Source organism: Monodon monoceros, unplaced genomic scaffold, assembly GCF_005190385.1.
Source record: "Monodon monoceros isolate NGI ecotype Baffin Bay Population unplaced genomic scaffold, NGI_Narwhal_1 Super_Scaffold_11, whole genome shotgun sequence".
Lineage (NCBI taxonomy): Eukaryota > Metazoa > Chordata > Mammalia > Artiodactyla > Monodontidae > Monodon > Monodon monoceros.
Window position 1 is genome coordinate 46,709,486 of NW_021703767.1, and position 18,455 is coordinate 46,727,940.

General features: G+C 38.1%; 1 pseudogene; it reads left to right on the plus strand.

The window, feature by feature from the left end:
- Positions 1–18,238, plus strand: part of LOC114890256 — a 177,641-nt pseudogene extending 159,403 nt beyond the window's left edge.
- The last annotated feature ends 217 nt before the right edge of the window (positions 18,239–18,455 follow it).

The window sequence follows — 18,455 nt, forward strand, 5'->3', positions numbered from 1 at the left end:
TTCTTGGTAAAAACTCAGCAAGCAAGAAATAAAAGAATAATACTTCCTCTTCTTTTGATAATGCTATACTAAGACTAGAGTCCCTTGTATATATACATGGAATGCCACTTTCCAGGTCTAGATTTCCCTTCCATCTGATAATACTAGTGACACCTGAAATTGAAAGTACCAAAAATAAAGCATCATTTCCAGATTCATCTATTATCTATGGGTGGTAACAGTAAAAATGAATAAATACTAGATTATAATTATTATTTGTATTTAGCAAGTTCCATCTGAAATTCCTTATTACCTCTAGATTCTCTGACCGGTTCTATCCAGAATTCAAGAATCATTCGGGCTTTGTTTTCCTCCTCAGAAGTTTACTCCAGATACCAACTATTACTCAAATCAATAGTCCTAGGAATTAACCTCAAAGCCATCTACAATTTGTTCCTTGATTATCTGAATGCTGTCATGTTTGATATATAGAATTATGCTCTTGACTGGTATGCTCTCTTCCTTTTTCTACATACAAGAGTTCACAAACTTTTTCTACATACAAGAGTTCACAAACTTTTTCTGTAAAAGTACAGATAGTAAATATTTTAGGCTTTGCAATCTGAGGTTTCTTTTGCAAACATTCAACCCTGCTGTTTTGTTTTGAAAGCAGTCACATACAATACATGAGAAAATGGGTGTCTGCCATGTTCAAATTAAATTTTATTGACAAAAACAAGCTGTGGCCTGGATTTGGCCAGAGGGCCATGGTTAACTGACCTTGCACTCTAACATTTCTTTCATTCAAAAGATTGCTTAAACCATATTTTACAATTAGAAGTGGAAGAACCAAACCACCTTGTTTACTCTAATAAATTGCAGTTACTCTAGATAAATAAATAAATAAATAAGAAATTTAAATGAAAGCATTTGGGGGAGTTACCAAGCAATGTTATCTGTATATTTGCCTTCTTTCTACTATTAAACTGCTCAGGACTAGAACCTCCCATTTCTGTGCACACAAATCTCCCATTTCTATGCACACAAAAGATGAAGAAAAATTGATCATAATCATGGTAATCAAGATGATATTAATTTTAACTTCTTAAGAAGTATCCAATTAATGCTTATGATGAAAAAAATCTCAGCAAAGAGAAGGGCATGCACTTAAACCTTTGCTTGAGCTTTTTCCGGAATGATCAGGTAGTTTGCAGCATAGTCAAAGGAAGAGTAGACGTCCATGTAGTGTTAATCCTCTTTCTTTGGTTCCTAAGACTGAATGAATGGACACAATGAAAAATAATAAGTAAAATCTAACATACAGAATATGCATGGGGCCCTATTTGGTACAGATACATATTTACAACACTTACTTGGGCTACTTGGTTAGGACTGCAAGTAAAGAATTAATCCAAGAACAAATACCTGTATTAAGGCACATCACAAGTGCTTTTAATTGAGTTAGTTTTAAAATGTTAGCTAAATACTTCTACAGCAATCCATTCTCCCTCAAAATCCATTGACAAGCTCTCTTGATCTAGGGCCAGTGTATCTTCAGCAGTGAAAAAAAGCTCGCTCCGATCACCAAAGTAACCACATGATTATAGTTCCCTAGACGCTACATTTAGTGTACATAAAATCACACATCTCTGCCCTGCGGGAGAGCACTGGCTTGCATATGCTTTGTTGGATATGCCGAAGAGATTTCTGGCTCAGTCTGGCTTATTTTGAAGTCATGAGGATTGAACCCTACTCCTCTATTTCCATTCGTCTATGCAGTGTTGGTCATTACCATCCCTTTGACAGTGTTTGTGTTGAGGTGGTAAGTGAGCCCTCAAAAAGCAGCCTGGTGTTTCTCCTTCCTATACGACATTGTCAAGTTTAGGGTATTCTCAGCTAAATCAAATGACTTCCAAAATGGAAGTTATAAGGAATATAAAGTATCAACCCAGGCAGGCAGAAACCTGTAGTTTTTAGTGCCTCTACCTCTCAACCTAATTCTCCTTTGGTTAACATTTAATTGGTACTTTGAGATATATGCTTAAAATAAGTGGCGTTCTTTGCTGTATTCTCAGTGTCTAGCACAAATATGTCTATTTAATAAGTGAATCAGTACTCTTAAAATGATAAATTAGAAGTTCTTTACAAGATTTTGCATTCCATCTCCTAATTTTACTCTATTTTACCATCTATTACAAGATTAATTTGAGAAATTGAAGCTAAATTTTCCATACTTCCTTGTTTTTTTTTTTTATCATCCAAGTATGGCTAGGGTAAAATTATTAATACAAGAGATAAAAAATTACTTTTTTTAATCCTCCACTAATAAGGAAAAGAAAGGCCCAAAGGGGAGAATCAACGTTCCATTTTAATCTTCAATCTCTTATAATTCATTTTTTTATTAGTGAAAAACCCCTTCTTTTTTCTTTTCAAAACCTAGGAAATCAAGGGGAATTTCTTCTAGCTTATTAAACAGAATACCTTTAGACTTGCCTGTATTATGTTTGAATATATTTTTCTTTCCCAGTCCACCTAAGTTTGAGCATAGACATAGTGTGCCTGGAGGAAAAGCATAGTTTAAGGAGTCATTTTAATCCCAGATCCCATATGACTTACTCTTTTTTCATATTTAAAATTAGTATCTGGAGTAGTTAGGCTTCCCCAAACCATACGCCAACTGCACTAATGATTCAGCAGGAGACCTGTGTAACTCGGGCACTAGTCCTGATAACTATCAAACAATAGTCTAATGCAGTACTATTGGGGCGGGGGGTGAGGTATTGATCTTTCAGTATTCGATTCCCTTATATGTGAGAAACATATGCCATCATGGCTTGTCCAGACCACTCTACCCCCACCAATGCCAAGGTTGGCTTTTAGTTCCTCCTCTTCTGGTTAGTGCAGTTCCTAAAGGCAGCTGATTTCTCACTTTAGTTGGAAGAGAACACTGACCAAAGGGGTGAATACAGAGTCCAGTGGAGACAATTCTTTACAACTTTACATTCTGTAAATACTCTCAGAACAAGGAGACAAAAAGTAAATATATCAAAAAGAAGGGAAAAAAATGTGACTGAACTAATTACTGTTGTTTATGGGTGCCCACCATGTGCCCTGCACTATGCACACAGGAACTGTAAATAGACAAAGTGTTAAAAATATGTGTATGTAATGGAAGTTTAAAACAGTCACGATTCTCCACTTGCATGCAATCTAGTGGAGAGGCAAAATTTACTCACATGAAATGGCAAAATTATAATTAACTCTGATACTCATATTAAGTGTAACAGGTGTTCAAAAAAAAGACATAGAGTGTGTCATATTGTTATACAGAGTCATCTTTGGTTTTCCTATCAGTGACATGCACAAGCAATCTTTGTTGACAACCTAAGCAATTACTAAGAAATCATCTTATTTATTCAAACTGCCAGAGCTGAACCCTTCTCAATAGAGCTTAAGTCATCACCCAAGCTCTGGAGCTGGGCTGTTGGGATCATGTTTTGCCTTTGTTAGATATATGGCCTTGGGCAAGTTACTTGATCTCTCTGTGCCTCAGATTCCATATTTGCAAAGTGAGATATTTCTAGAATGCTCCTCATAGGATTAGAGAATTAAAGTCATATCATTTTTAGTATAGGGCCTGCGGTAAGTACCACATAAGTATTCACTGTTATTTCTAGTACAGTGGCTGGTGGTAAGCATTATGAAGTATTCACTATCATTTCTGGTTTCTACCGCCACATAGCTGACCTTCCCCAAGTCATCAGTATAATTTGGGAATAACAGACCAGCACAGTACCTCACAATTGGAAATCCACAATTGCTGGATGAAAAATCCAAGGCACATAGGGTACAGATAGGTTGAGTATGCCCAGGATGCAGTAGAATATATGATGTGATAACATTGACCTGATCCTCCCATTTCTTTGAGTGAGGTGAACTCTCTTAGAGAGTTCAGAAGACCTCACATCCAGGCTGACAACTTAGGTCAAAATATTGCAGCTCTGTCTGTGTCCTATTTTTACATCTGCCTGCTTTTCAATCTGAAGCCTCCACTAGCCAGGGGAGGCCTGTGTGTATCGCTGCTTCTTTCTCCCTGAAGGTGTCAGGAGGATAAATTTGCTCAATATCCTGAGACTTTCAGAGATAACTGTCAGTGCAGCATTGCTGGAAAGGAGTAGAAAATTAGACATGATAACCACGTTTCCTTAAATCACTCAGCTACTAGTTTCATTTTTATTCACAGGGTAATTTTGTACTCTCTTTTCTCCTAAAGAAAAGTCAGAAAGTTCGCACCTACATATTCAGCTGAAAGAGGAGTACCCAGTTAGACTTGGAATAGAAGATCACAGACATACCATACCATACTTTATATTTCTATAATGTTTTGCAAAGTTTTTTTTTCAAAAGTCATTTTAACGTAGATTATTTGCATATATCTTTACAATAGGCTTATAAAGTAGAAAATGCAGTTGTCATTGTTACTTTTGATGAGGAAACTGTGGCTTGAAGACTGAAAATGCTTTATTCAATCACCTTTTCACACCCCAAATTATATTAATTCCAATTCTCCTGACTCTCAATCTCATTCTCTTTCTAATCTTCGTGACTAAAACTTGAATTTCCACAACTGCTGGTTAAACTGCAAAGAATAGGGTTTAGAGAAAATGTCTTAACCTCTCATTGATTTATATTTTACACAGCTACATTTGTAGCAAAAGGGGAAAAAAAAAGAAGTACTTACTCTTTTTCATACGTCCTTTTGGCCCTGCCACATAAGGGAGACTCCTAGGGTTTGATCAATGAACACACAACTTCAAATTATATTATCTGTCCCCATGAACTTCCTTTTCATTACTTCTTGGATCCTAGTTAGTCCTACACGGCTGATTAAAAAAAGGTGTCTAGTCCCTGCCCCACCCTTTATCCCCACCACCTTCCAGACAAGGAAAAAAATCCCCATAATCAAGGTACAAAGATGAGCAAGTATTAAGAGTTTTTCTGAACTGGTAGAAAATGCTCATTCTCAAATACACTGGGTAATTAATTAGTTCATACATTCAACAAAATATTTACTAAGAAGTTATGATGAGCTAAGCTCTAGAATAGGTGTTAGGAAAATAGATTTTAAAGATGATAATAAAATAAAGTAAAATAAAAATAAAACAAACCTGATCTCAAAGAGTTTGTGTCCAATGGGAGATCTCAATTGTAATGCTGTATTATAATATAATGCTTTAAGTTGACTGCTCTGAAATGTCCAAGGAAGGCTTCCAGGGGAGTGACATAACATACAAAGCCCAGATCCTACAGCAACACTAAACTTTTGAGAAAGAGGAAACATCTGTTCCCACTAAAATGCCACCAGGACCACTGCAAGTTGTCCAGGGACAAGGTGGAAAATGGGGGCTGGGAAGAGTTGGTGCTCCCCTTCCCCCATCCAAAGATGTTTTCATAGAGATGAAGTTAGCATCAGGACAACTTTGAAGAGAAAGAAGTATACAACAGGCACTTGGAGGTAAATGGGTGGGCGGGAGGGGTTCCAGCCATCTTCCACCTTGGTGTTCTGGGAAGGAGGGCCTGAGGCAAATCTACACTCACTTGACTACTTCCTTCTGCCCCACAAATGTTTCCAGAGATTAGGCAGAATTTGGTCACCCTGAGGGATAAGAAAAAGTACACAAATAAAATACAAGAGAGACAAGGCCCTGGACAAGGGCAGCAGAGAGGAAAGGTAGAGGGGCAGTGTGTCATTTTTGCCAGTTGTTTTTCCCTGAGCAGAAATTTTTTTTTTTTTTTTTGCGGTACGCGGGCCTCTCACTGTTGTGGCCTCTTCCGTTGCGGAGCACAGGCTACAGACGCACAGGCTCAGCAGCCATGGCTCACAGGCCCAGCCGCTCGGCAGCATGTGGGATCTTTCCGGACCGGGGCACGAACCTGCGTCCCCTGCATCGGCAGGCGGACTCTCAACCACTGCGCCACCAGGAAAAACCCCTGAGTAAAAATTTTAAGCCCTTTAGGAAGCAAGAATGAATTTTAGAAACTGAGTACAGGTAAACTAGATTTACTTGTTAACTCTCGCTAGGATTTTTTTTTTAATAGCTCTTTATTGGAGTATAATTGCTTCACAATACTGTGTTAGTTTCTGTTGTACAACAAAGCAAATCAGCCATATGCATACACATGTCCCCATATCCCCTCCCTCTTGAGCCTCCCTCCCATCCTCCCTATCCCACCCCTCTAGGTCACCGCAAAGCACCAACCTATTTCCCTGTGCTATGCTTCTACTTCCCACCAGCCAACTATTTTACATTCAGTAGTGTGTATATGTCGATGCTACTTTCACTTTGTCCCAGCTTCACCCTCCCACCCCATGTCATTAAGTCCATTCTCTATTTCTACCTCTTTATTCCTGCCCTGCAACTAGGTTCATCAGTACAATTTTTTTCTTTTTTGATTCCATATATATGCATTAGCATACAGTATTTGTTTTTCTTTTTCTGACTTACTTCACTCTGTATGACAGACTCTAGGTCCATCCACCTCACTATAAATAACTCAATTTCGTTTCTGAGTAATATTCCATTGTACATATGTGCCACATCTGCTTTATCCATTCACTTGTCAATGGACATTTAGGTTGCTTCCATGTCCTGGTTATTGTCCCACAGTAGTGGGATTGCTGGGTCATATGGTTAGTTCTATTTTTAGTTTTTTAAGGAACCTCCATACTGTTTTCCATAGTGGTTGTATCAATTTACATTCCCACCAACAGTGTAGGAGGGCTCCCTTTTCACCACACCCTTTCCAGCATTTATTGTTTCTAGCTTTTTTGATAATGGCCATTCTGACTGGCACGAGGTGATACCTCATTGTAGTTTTGATTTGCATTTCTCTAATAATTAGTGATGTTGAGCATCTTTTCATGTGCCTCTTGGCTATCTGTATGTCTTCCTTGGCGAAATATCTATTTAGGTCTTCTGCCCATTTTGTAACTGGATTGTTTATTTTTTTGATATTGAGCTCCATGACCGTTTGTATATTTTGGAGAGTAATTCTTTGTCTGTTGTTTCATTTGCAAATATTTGCTCCCATTCTGAGGGTTGTCTTTTTGTCCTGTTTATGGTTTCATTTGCTGTGCAAAAGCTTTTAAGTTTAATTAACTCCTATTTGTTTATTTTTATTTCTGTTACTCTAGGAGGTGGGTCACAAAAGATCTTTCTGTGGTTTATGTCAAAGAGTGTTTTTCCTATGTTTTCCTCAAAGAGTTTTACAGTGTCCGGACTTACATATAAGTCTTTAATCAATCTGGAGTTCATTTTTGTGATGGTGTGAGGTAGTGTTCTAATTTCATTCTTTTACATGTAGCTGTCCAGTTTTCCCAGCTACACTTATTGAAGAAGCTGTCTTTTCTCCATTGTATGTTCTTGTCTCCTTTGTCATAAATTAGGTGCCCATATGTGCATGGGGTTATCTCAGGGCATTCTATCCTGTACCATTGACCTCTATTTCTGTTTTTGTGCCAGTACCATACTGTCTTGATTACTGTAGCTTTGTAGTATAGTCTGAAGTCAGGGAGACTGATTCCTCCAGCTTGGTTTTTCTTTCTCAAGATTGCTTTGGATATTCGGGGTCTTTTGTGTTTCCATACAAATTGTAAGATTTTTTTGTTCTGGTTCTGTGAAGAATGCCATTGGTAGTTTGACAGGGATTGCATTGAATCTATAGATTTCTTTGGGTAGTATGGTCATTTTCATAATATTGATTCTTCTAATCCAAGAACATGGTATATTTCTCCATCTGTTTATGTCATCTCTGATTTCTTTCAACAGTGTTTTGTAGTTTTCTGAGTACAAGTCTTTCTCCTCCTTAGGGAGGTTTATTCCTAGGTATTTTATTCTTTTTGTTGCAATGGTAAATGTGAGCGTTTCCTTAATTTCTCTTTCTGATTTTTCATTGTTGGTGTATAGGAATGCCAGAGATTTCTGTGCATTAATTTTGTATCCTGCAACCTTACCAAATTCATTGATTAGTTCTCGTAGTTTTCTGGTGGCATCTTTAGGATTTTCTATGTATAGTATCATGTTGCAGTTTTACTTCTTCTTTTCCAATTTGGATTCCTTTTATTTCTTTTTCTTCTCTGATTGCTGTGGCTAGGACTTCCAAAACTATGTTGAATAACAGTGGTGAGAATGGACATCCTTGTCTTGTTCCTGATCTTAGTGGAAATGCTTTCAGTTTTTCACCATTGAGTATGATGCTTACTGTGGGTTTGTCATATATAGCCTTTATTATGTTGAGGTAGCTTCCCTCTATGCCCATTTTCTGGAGAGTTTTTATCATAAATGGTGTTGAATTTTGTCAAAAGGTTTTTCTGCATCTATTGAAATGATCAGATGTTTTTTATTCCTTAATTTGTTAATGTGGTGTATCACATTGATTGATTTGCATATATTGAAGAATCCTTGCATCCTTGCATGATAAGTCCCACTTAATCATGGTGTATGATCCTTTTAATGTGCTGTTGGATTCTGTTTGCTAGTATTTTGTTCAGGATTTTTGAATCTATGTTCATCAGTGATATTGGTCTATAATTTTCTTTATTGGTGATATCTTTTACTGGTTTTGGCATCTGGGTGATGGTGGCTTCGTAGAATGAATTTGGGAGTCTTTCTCACTCTGCAATTTTTTGGAAGAGTTTGAGAAGGATCTGTTTTAGCTCTTCTCTAAATGTTTGATAAAATTCACCTGTGAAGCTATCTGGTCCTGGACTTTTGTTTGTTGCAAGATTTTTAATTATGGTTTCAATTTCATTACTTGTGATAGGTCTGTTTATATTTTCTAATTCTTCCAGGTTCAGTCTTGGAAAATTGTGCCTTTCCAAGAATTTGTCCATTTCTTCATAGTTGGCCAGTTTATTGGCATATAATTATTTGTAGTAGTCTCTTACAATCCTTTGCATTTCTGCAGTGTCAGTTGTGATTTCTCCTTTTTCATTTCTAATTTTATTGATTTGCATCCTCTCCGGTTTTTCCTTGATGAGTCTGGCTAATGGTTTATCAATTTTATCTTCTCAAAGAACCAGGTTTTAGTTTTATTGATCTTTGCCATTTTTTTCTTCATTTCTATTTCATTTATTTCTACTCTGATCTTTATGATTTCTTTCCTTCTCCTGCCTTTGGGTTTCCTTTTTTCTTCTTTCTCTAGTTGTTTTAAGTGTAGGGTTAGATTGTTTATTTGAGATTTTTTTTGTTTCTTGAAGTGAGTTTGAATGCTATAAACTTCCCACAGCTTTTTGCTGCATCCCATAGGTTTTGGGTTATCGTGTTTTCATTGTCATTTGTTTCTATGTATTTTTAAATTTCTTCTTTGATTTCTTCAGTGACCTCTTGGTTATTTAGTAGCGTACTGTTTAGCCTCCATGTATTTGTCTTTTTTACAGTTTTTTTTTCCTGTAATTGATTTCCAATCTCATAGCATTATGGTCAGAAAAGATGCTTGATACAATTTCAATTTTCTTAAATTTTCCGAGGGTTGATTTGTGACCCAAGATGTGATCTATCCTGGAGAATGTTCCATGTGCACTTGAGAAGAAAGTGTGCTCTGCCACTTTTGGATGGAATGTTCTATAAATATAAGTTTGATCTATCTTGTCTATTGTGTCATTTAAAGCTTGAGTTTCCTTCTGTTTGGATGATTTGTCCATTGGTGTAAGTGGGGTGTTAAGTTGCCTACTATTATTGTGTTACTGTCGATTTCTCCTTTCATGGTTGTTAGCATTTGCCTTATGTATTGAGGTGCTCCTATGTTGGGTGCATAAACATTTATAATTGTTATATCTTCTTCTTTCACTGATCCCTTGATCATTATGTAGTGTCCTTCTTTGTGTCTTTTAACAGTCTTTCTTTTAAAGTCTATTTTGTCTGATATGAGAATTGCTACTCCAGCTTTCTTTTGATTTACATTTGCATGGAATATCTTTCTCCACCCCCTCACTTTCAGTCTGTATGTGTCCCTAGGTCTGAAGTGGGTCTCTTATAGACAGCATATATATGGGTCTTGTTTTTGTATCCAATCAGCCAGTCTGTGTCTTTTAGTAGGGGCATTTAATCCACTTACATTCAAGGTTATTATCGATATGTATGTTCCTATTACCATTTTCTTAATTGTTTTGGGTTTATTTTTGTGGGTCTTTTTCTTCTCTTGTGTTTCCCACTTAGAGAAGGTTCTTTAGCATTTGTCGTAAAGTTGGTTTGGTGGTGCTAAATTCTCTTAGCTTTTGCTAGTCTGAAAAGCTTTTGACTTCTCCATTGAACCTTAATTAGATCCTTTCTGGGTAGAGTAATCCTGGTTGTAGGTTTTTCTCTTTCATCACTTTAAGTATATCCTGCCACTCCCTTCTGGCCTGCAGTTTCCACTGAAAAATTAGCTGATAACCTTATGGGGATTCCTTTGCATGTTATTTTTTGTTTTTCTCTTGCTGCTTTTAATATTTTTTCTTTGAATTTAATTTTATTAGTTTGATTAATATGTGTCTTGGTGTGTTTTTCCTAGGGTTTATCCTGTATGGGACTCTCTGTGCTTCCTGGACTTGGGTGACTATTTCCTTTCCCATGTTAGGGAAGTTTTCAATTATAATCTCTTCAAATATTTTCACAGACCCTTTCTCTTCTTATTCTAGGACCCCTATAATTCAAATGTTGGGGCATTTAGTGTTGTCATAGAGGTCTCTGAGATTGTCTTCAATTCTTTTCATTCTTTTTTCTTTATTCTGCTCCTCGGCAGTTATTTCCACCATTTTGTCTTCCAGCTCACTTATTCGTTCTTCTGCCTCATTTATTCTGTTATTGATTCCTTCTAGCGCATTTTTCATTTCAGTTATTGTGTTGTTCATCTCTGCTTGTTTGTTCTTTAGTTCTTCTAGACCTTTGTTAAACATTTCTTGTATTTTCTCAATCCGTGTTTCCATTCTATTTCTGAGATTCTGGATCATCTTTACTATTATTACTCTGAATTCTTTTTCAGGTAGGTTGCCTATTTCCTCTTCATTTATTTGGTCTTATAGATTTTTTCCTTGCTCCTTCATCTGTGACATATTTTTTTTTGCTGTCTGAATTATTGTTTTTTAATTGAGTGAGATTTTGCTCCTGTTTCACTGGTTGTTTGACCTGAGGCTTCCAAGAATGGAGCCTGTAGGCTATTGGGTAGAGCTGGGTCTTGGTGCTGAGATGAGGACCTCTGTGAGATTTCACTCCTTTGAATATTCCTTGGGTCCTGAGGTTCTCTGTTAGTCCAGTGGTTCAGACTTGGAGCTCCCACTGCAGGAGCTTCTGCCCAACCCCGGGCACGTGAACCAAGATCCCACAAGCCAGTTCACTCTGGGGTTCCTCCCATCCCCTTGGGCATTAGAGTACCCCACCAGTGGCTGGCAGGTGCCTTAGTTATGGGGAGACGCTAACTCTGTGTCTTCCCACACCACCGTCTTGACTCTGCCTCCACTATTGATAGGATTTTGTCTTTCTTTGCTCTTTCACTTCTTCTTTCTTTTTTATTTTCATTATTTATTTTTGAAGCATTCTGACATCCTCTCATAAGAGGACCTTTAGCAGAGATACCAAAGGAAAAAAAAATCAAATAAATATCTCTTAATCTACCAGTGCAACTCAGTTCTGATATACCCACTGACAATAAATAAATAAATAAGCAAATAAATGAATAAATCAATGGCTTTGGGGTTTTAAAATTATAAACAGGACACTGTGACTAGACTGTGATCTGGAGTAGATAGTTGACAGGATGGAAGAGAGGAAGGATAAAAAATGGTAAAGGAATGAGTCTGTTAGTGCTAAAGTTTAGGTGAAAGAGAAATTCTACATATATCTCAATCACAGAGTTGGGGGTGGGGGTTGTTCACAAGCCTAGGGGAACAGCCAACTGAGGTCATGTCCTAGGCTAAGGCCATATCTACATACTGAAAAAGGGAAGTTAGTATGAGAGTTGTGCAAATCATATACCTTTCCAAGAAATAGTCCATCTTTAATTAGAATATCTGGGGAATAAGGTGAGAATTGGAGGTGAAAGCACTCAGTTATCTATGTGAGTTGAATTTTTAATGTAGAGTAATTTTAAGGGTAAAGGTAATTAAATATTTTTTAGCATGACAAACTGTAATTACTAATCAGAGGCCTCTAGCATAGGATGATTATGCTAAGATGGGGTTTAGAAGCTTAGGATAAGAGCCTGGGCTGCTGGTGGTGAGCACATCCATCTTCCCATCCTGGTTACAACACACTGGGCTTTTCTTAGGGGTGAAGGGCTGTCCACTCTGGTCAGACTTTCATTTTGATTGATGTGTCTCTGCCATTCAGATTGTTAAATATTTCGAATAACATCCCCAGAAACATCTCCATACCAGCAATGTGACCCAATGACAAGAAAAGAGCCCTGGTCAAGCAGTATTGTTTGGTCCCAGCTGAATATTGCATAGAGAAATCCTGATGTTACAATATTCTCTTCCCAATCAGTGGGACTAATCAGCAAGTAGGATCCTTGAGGAACTGCTTATATACTAAAATGAATAACTACATGAAGACAACATATTGTATGGTAACTATCAAGGAGACTGGCCTTGAGGAAACCAGAACTGTCCATTGGCAGTTAAGAATCCCTTGGGAAACCTAGCCTTCCTGACCCACTCACATGAGCATTCCTGCCTTACATCTGGAGAGGAGATATGAGGAAGACCTGGTCTCCTGGAACATTTCCAAGTTCAATAATGCTGAAGATATCTATAATTCAACCAAGAAAAAAAATCTCCATTTACTTTTATACTCTTTCCAGCCTTTTCTGCTCTTGCCAGTACCCAGGTAACAGTGCAGTCAGCTTTCAGCCCCGCCACTGTAGTGCACAGACCCCTTGCCTCATGCCCTGCAAACTTTGGAACGCTTTAACTTTGATGACCTCTTGTGTAAAGTGCAAGGAATGGCGGCCCGATAAATTTAGTATTAAACACGCAAGGTGACAGTCATTCTGCTTGGGAGCTGAGCAGCAAGGACAAGCTAAGAACAGTAGATGTGCTCTGGAGGACATTCTCCATCCAGAGCAGAGACTGATGGCTCCAGGCAGCAGCTTGCTGAAATTTATATGAATTTCAGAAATCCAGCTCTCAGCAGGCAGAGAAAATGGAGTTACAGGAGGACGCTGAGGACAGGAAGATAGAAAAGCCTATGCTTCTATATTCAATGAAGGGTTTTTTTTTTTTCTTTTGACAAGAGGGCAAGTTTCTTATATAGTTTTTTTGGAACATGTTTTAGTATTTCCTTTGTGTTGAGACATGTCACTGAACCATGTACAGTATGACAGGCATCTATTCTGATTCAGAAGGAAAAACTATCATGGATTATATGTCTGACATTCAGGTGTTCCTTGGACACATCTCACCATATGGAGTTTTGATTTTTTCTGTTTGTTTTTTATTTAGGAATAACTTTCATCGTATCAACCTTCTCAGATACCTGGTCCCAGATGACAGAAAACAAGCTGAGACAGCAACAAGTTCTCAAGGCAGGACAGGTATCTGCTTTGCTTCACCTCTAGAGCAGCTTGCATGTGACAACATGGCTTTGATTTTCCTTCACGTTCTTTTATCTACCATGTAAATAACTTGAAAAGAAAATACCATGCCCAGATCAAAAAACTGTGTCTGCTATTTACCCTCTGAGCATTTGCTTTGGTGGAAAGGGAAATCATATCACATACTACATGCATCGTGAATGAATTTTGATTGCTTGCCCCCAGACCATGAGACTTACATGCTAACATGAAGAGTGAATAATAACTATATACTTTGCAAGTGCAGGTGAATGGGTGAAGTTTTACTATGGATAGGATTTGACCATGGTAGTAACACCTAGAGCCATAGGGTCAATTTCTCAAAATCTATGCCAAAGCAACTTTTTAAATGACATTCCACCTCCACAGAGATTTGGGTCCTTTTTTCTCTAAATGTATATAGACTGACTGTAGAATGGTTTGCTCCTTCAGTCCATGCTGGTATTTCTATAAAAATACTTCACTTGAGCCCAAGAATAGAACCAGAAGCAGGGAGAGAAGCTAGCAGTTAATTATTATTTATTGGACATTCATTCATATTTGTAAATATTTACTAACAAATATTTATTAAGCATCTGTTATACACCAAGAAAATACTATGCACCAAGGATACAGAAATGAAGAAGACAGCTAAAGACCCTGCCCTAAGCAAGCTCAAATCTAAAAACAGGAACAGAAAATAAATCAGTAAACTATTAAATATATGATATAATGGCATGTAATGTAAGTGCTGAAAAGCAGAGGAAGAAGCTACAATGCAAGTATTCTTTAGATGCTGTTAGAGAAAGCCCCCTTGGTCTAGGTGTGTGGAAGAAGTAAACTGAACAATCAAATGATCAAATAAGGGTTAAGAGCATAGAGTATGATTTATATTTTATACACAGTATGATTTATAGAAGATAGAACAAATGTTAAAGATATAAAAACTTAAAAAATACCTATGAGTAAAGGTGGTTAAAAGGTACAAACTTCCCATTATAGGATAAATAAGTTCTGGGGCTAAAAAGTACAGTATGGTGACTATAGTTAACAATACTGTGCTGTATATTTGAAGGTTGCTAAGAAAGTAGGTCTTAAAAGTTCTCATCACAAGAAAAAAATGTAACTATTTGAAGTGATGAAGGTTAACAAAACTTATTATGGTAATCATTTTGCAGTATATATGTATATCAAATCATTATGTTGTACACTTAAAACTAATCAGTGTTATACACCAATTATATCTCAATAAAACTGGAAAAATATATTAAAAATATATATAAATATATATAAATGCATGGCATCTAAATTCACAAACTTATAAACATTTTTGGCCTATTTTCTTCACAACAATTCTGTGAGGTGCGTAGAAGTTATTATTATCATCCTCTCCCCCTTTTGCAGATGGTAAAACTGTTAGGTAATAAGAAATTCACATAGTTTGGGAGAGGCAGAGCCAGGATCATGAACAAAGACTTCCTGACTCTAGATACAGTGTGTGTTCAAAGTACAATGTTTATCATCTATAACTGAAGCTAGGTATTGAGCTTTGTGGAAGAGCTCTTTTATTATAGACTGAAAACCAAAGTAGATCTATTACGGTCTGCACTGTTTATGGTCCCTGAGTGGAAGGCCCCCATGCCTTTCTCCTCCTACAGCTGATTCTAACCCAAATAGACCCATAACCCAAGAGGGAAGAGTATACCAAGACCTGATTAAGCTATCCAGTTCCCATTTGGTAAGAATTTGAACTAAGAGGTCAATGATCTGTAGACAATGGATCTTATAGGTGAGCCAAACTCAAGTGGAAAGAGCTATTTGCACAAGGAGAGAGGAAGAAAGGAAGTTCAGTGGGAGAGAGGAAATATAAAAAGGACGGAAGAAAAGAATGGAGTAAATTAACACTGAGAAACAGAGTCACCTGTATTTTCCCTGTAGGAGGTATAGAATTGCCAGAGATACTGCTTCAAATCCTCAACCAAAGCATACACCGTTCATGGAAACTGCAGCATTGATAACTAGACTAAAAAGACCAATGATTTTTTTCCCCAATACCTCTGGGGATAAAATTCCTACGCCTGAATGACTTGTTGACAAGGATGAGATAGGAGCTGAAGAGCTGTCATCACCTGTTTACTAGTAGGAATAAAAAACATAGATCTTCTAAAAAAAATTTCTTCTTGGCTCTCTTTTTTCAACTTCTCTACCCACTGTAAAGAGCTATAGAATTTCAGAACTGGAAGAGAACTAAGAGCTCGTCAAATCCAAGTAGGTCAAAATAATTTCATTTCATTTAGCTGCATAATATCCCTGTGAGATTAGGAGAGGCAGATAATACGGATGGAGAATCTATGGCACCAAGAGGATTCACCCAGGTCACGGGGCTTATGTATAGCAAGGAACTCCTGGCTTTGAGTCCTCTGTCTCTTCTTCAGCAACAGTTACATGACAGGACATGCTTTATTCTCTTAGAACACTCCCCAGAGACACTTTGCCAAGCTCAGAAAGATCAACAACGCTTAAGAGTTTTTATTTCAGAATAACTACAGGCCAGTGGGGCCTCGCAACAAAAAGATCCTGAATGAATGCAAATGAAACAAAAAGTAGGGATGGTAAAAAGCAGCTATTCTGGGGCTTAGTAGCTTACACAACAGGATGTGTTCCAGAAACTTCTAAGCTTGCTTCCTGGTCTTACCTCTGTTTATTGGGATGAATTGCACAAGTCATATTTTCTCCAAGTCCAGTTTTCATTTGTCAGACAGAATTAACAGTATGGATCACCAGGATGCTATGAAGAATACAAATGAATGAAATAAAAAGAGCACTGAAGACATGAAGAACTATAAAATAATGGATCAAGAGAGCCAAAAAGAGGCCTTGAAAGGTAATCTAGCTTTGAAATATAGAATAAGGTGTATTAAACACATCTACCTTGGCAGCTATTAGAGACTTGCATACACATACGTGTATTTATATCTCTAGAACACTTCATCAAAGGGTTGGAAAGAATACAGAATGGAGAATTCATTGATCTGCTTCCTCCACTCTGGGGTCCTTTGCTCAGTCCAAGATGAGAGGTTGATTGGGAGAACAGAAGTAGCCATGAACTACTGTAAAATTTATTTCTGGAAACTTTCCATCCATTCCCATCCTTCCCACCATCCCCATCCCACTGTTCAGCTGTCCTCCCCTGGTATCTGTCTGTCTTCCCCTGGTAAAACTATCTTTTACCAGATTCATTAAGTGTCTTTATGCTGTGCGTGATTATCCAAGGCTACACACTATACCCTTAAATGACAAGAAAGTCCTCCCCTAAGGAACAAGTTCCATTCCGCTCTAGGCTTACAAAAGTAATAGCCATTGGGCTTCCCTGGTGGCGCAGTGCTTGAGAGTCCGTCTGCCGATGCAGAGGACACGGGTTCGTGCCCCGGTCCGGGAAGATCCCACATGCCGCAGAGCGTCTGGGCCCTTGAGCCATGGCCACTGAGCCTGTGCATCTGGAGCCTGTGCTCTGCAACAGGAGAGGCCACAGCAATGAGAGTCCCGCATACCGCAAAAAATAAATAATAATAGCCATCACATAAACTTCATGCAACCTTCCACAACATTTGTGGGGCTCTGTCATTTACTAGGCACTAGCTTCAGCTTATAGTCTTCTCATACCATGAACATTTTTTGTTTTTTCCAGTTTTCACTGTATTTTTATTTAACCCAATATAGTCAATATATTATCATTTCACCATGTAACAATGTAAACATTATTGGGATTTTTACATTAATTTTTTGTAGTAAGTTTTTGATATTCAATGTGTTGTGTTTTTTTTGTTTTTTGTTTTTTGTTTTTTGCGGTACGTGGCCCTATCACCACTGAGGCCTCTCCTGTTGCAGAGCACAGGCTTCGGACGTACAGGCTCAGCGGCCATGGCTTACAGGCCCAGCCACTCCACAGCATGTGGGATCTTCATGGACCGGGGCATGAACCTGTGTCCCTTGCATCGGCAGGTGGACTCTCAACCACTGTGCCACCAGGGAAGCCCCAATGTGTGTTTTATACTTACAAGACATCTGGGGCCAAGAGGAAAGGCCGAAAGCACATCACAGAAAGGTGGAAAGACTTTCTCCCAGTTGAACAGTGGATGCCTGGGACTCGTTTCATTGCTTTCAAAGTTCCTTTAAAAAAGAGTTTTGAAAAGAATCTTGCTCCAAAAGAATGTTTTTCCCCCTTGGATCTCTTTTAACAAAATCCAAGAACAGAACGAAGAACTTGGGCTGATTATTGACTTACCATATACCCGCCGCTATTATAAGCCAGAGGACTTACCAGAAACTATTCCTTATTTAAAAATTTGTACAATTGGGCATCAGGTGCCAGATGATGACACTATTTTTAAATTTCAATGTGCTGTTAATGGGTTTCTGAAAGACAATAAAGATAATGACACACTTATTGGTGCCCACTGTACCCATGGTTTAAACAGGACTGGCTACCTCAACTGCAGACAGACTTACTGGTGTCCACTATACCCATGGTATAAACAGGACTGGCTACCACATCTGCAGATATTTGATTCATGTAGAAGGCATGTGGCCAGATGATGCAATTGGATACTGGTGTTTTATCTTTACAAGTTCTTCGTCATTCCATAAGAAAGCTGCTCTTCTGGTTTCATAAGGGATGGTGAATAGTGCCGTGTGGATTAAAGGCTCCTGGTGCTGCAGCCAGGTCACTGCTATGCCTCTGAGGTGGGAGAACCAACTTCAGGACACTGGTCCACAAGAGACCTCCCAGCTCCACATAATATCAAATGGTGAAAATCTCCCAGAGATCTCAATCTCAACACCAGCAGCTAGCTTCACTCAACGACCAGCAAGCTACAGTGCTGGACACC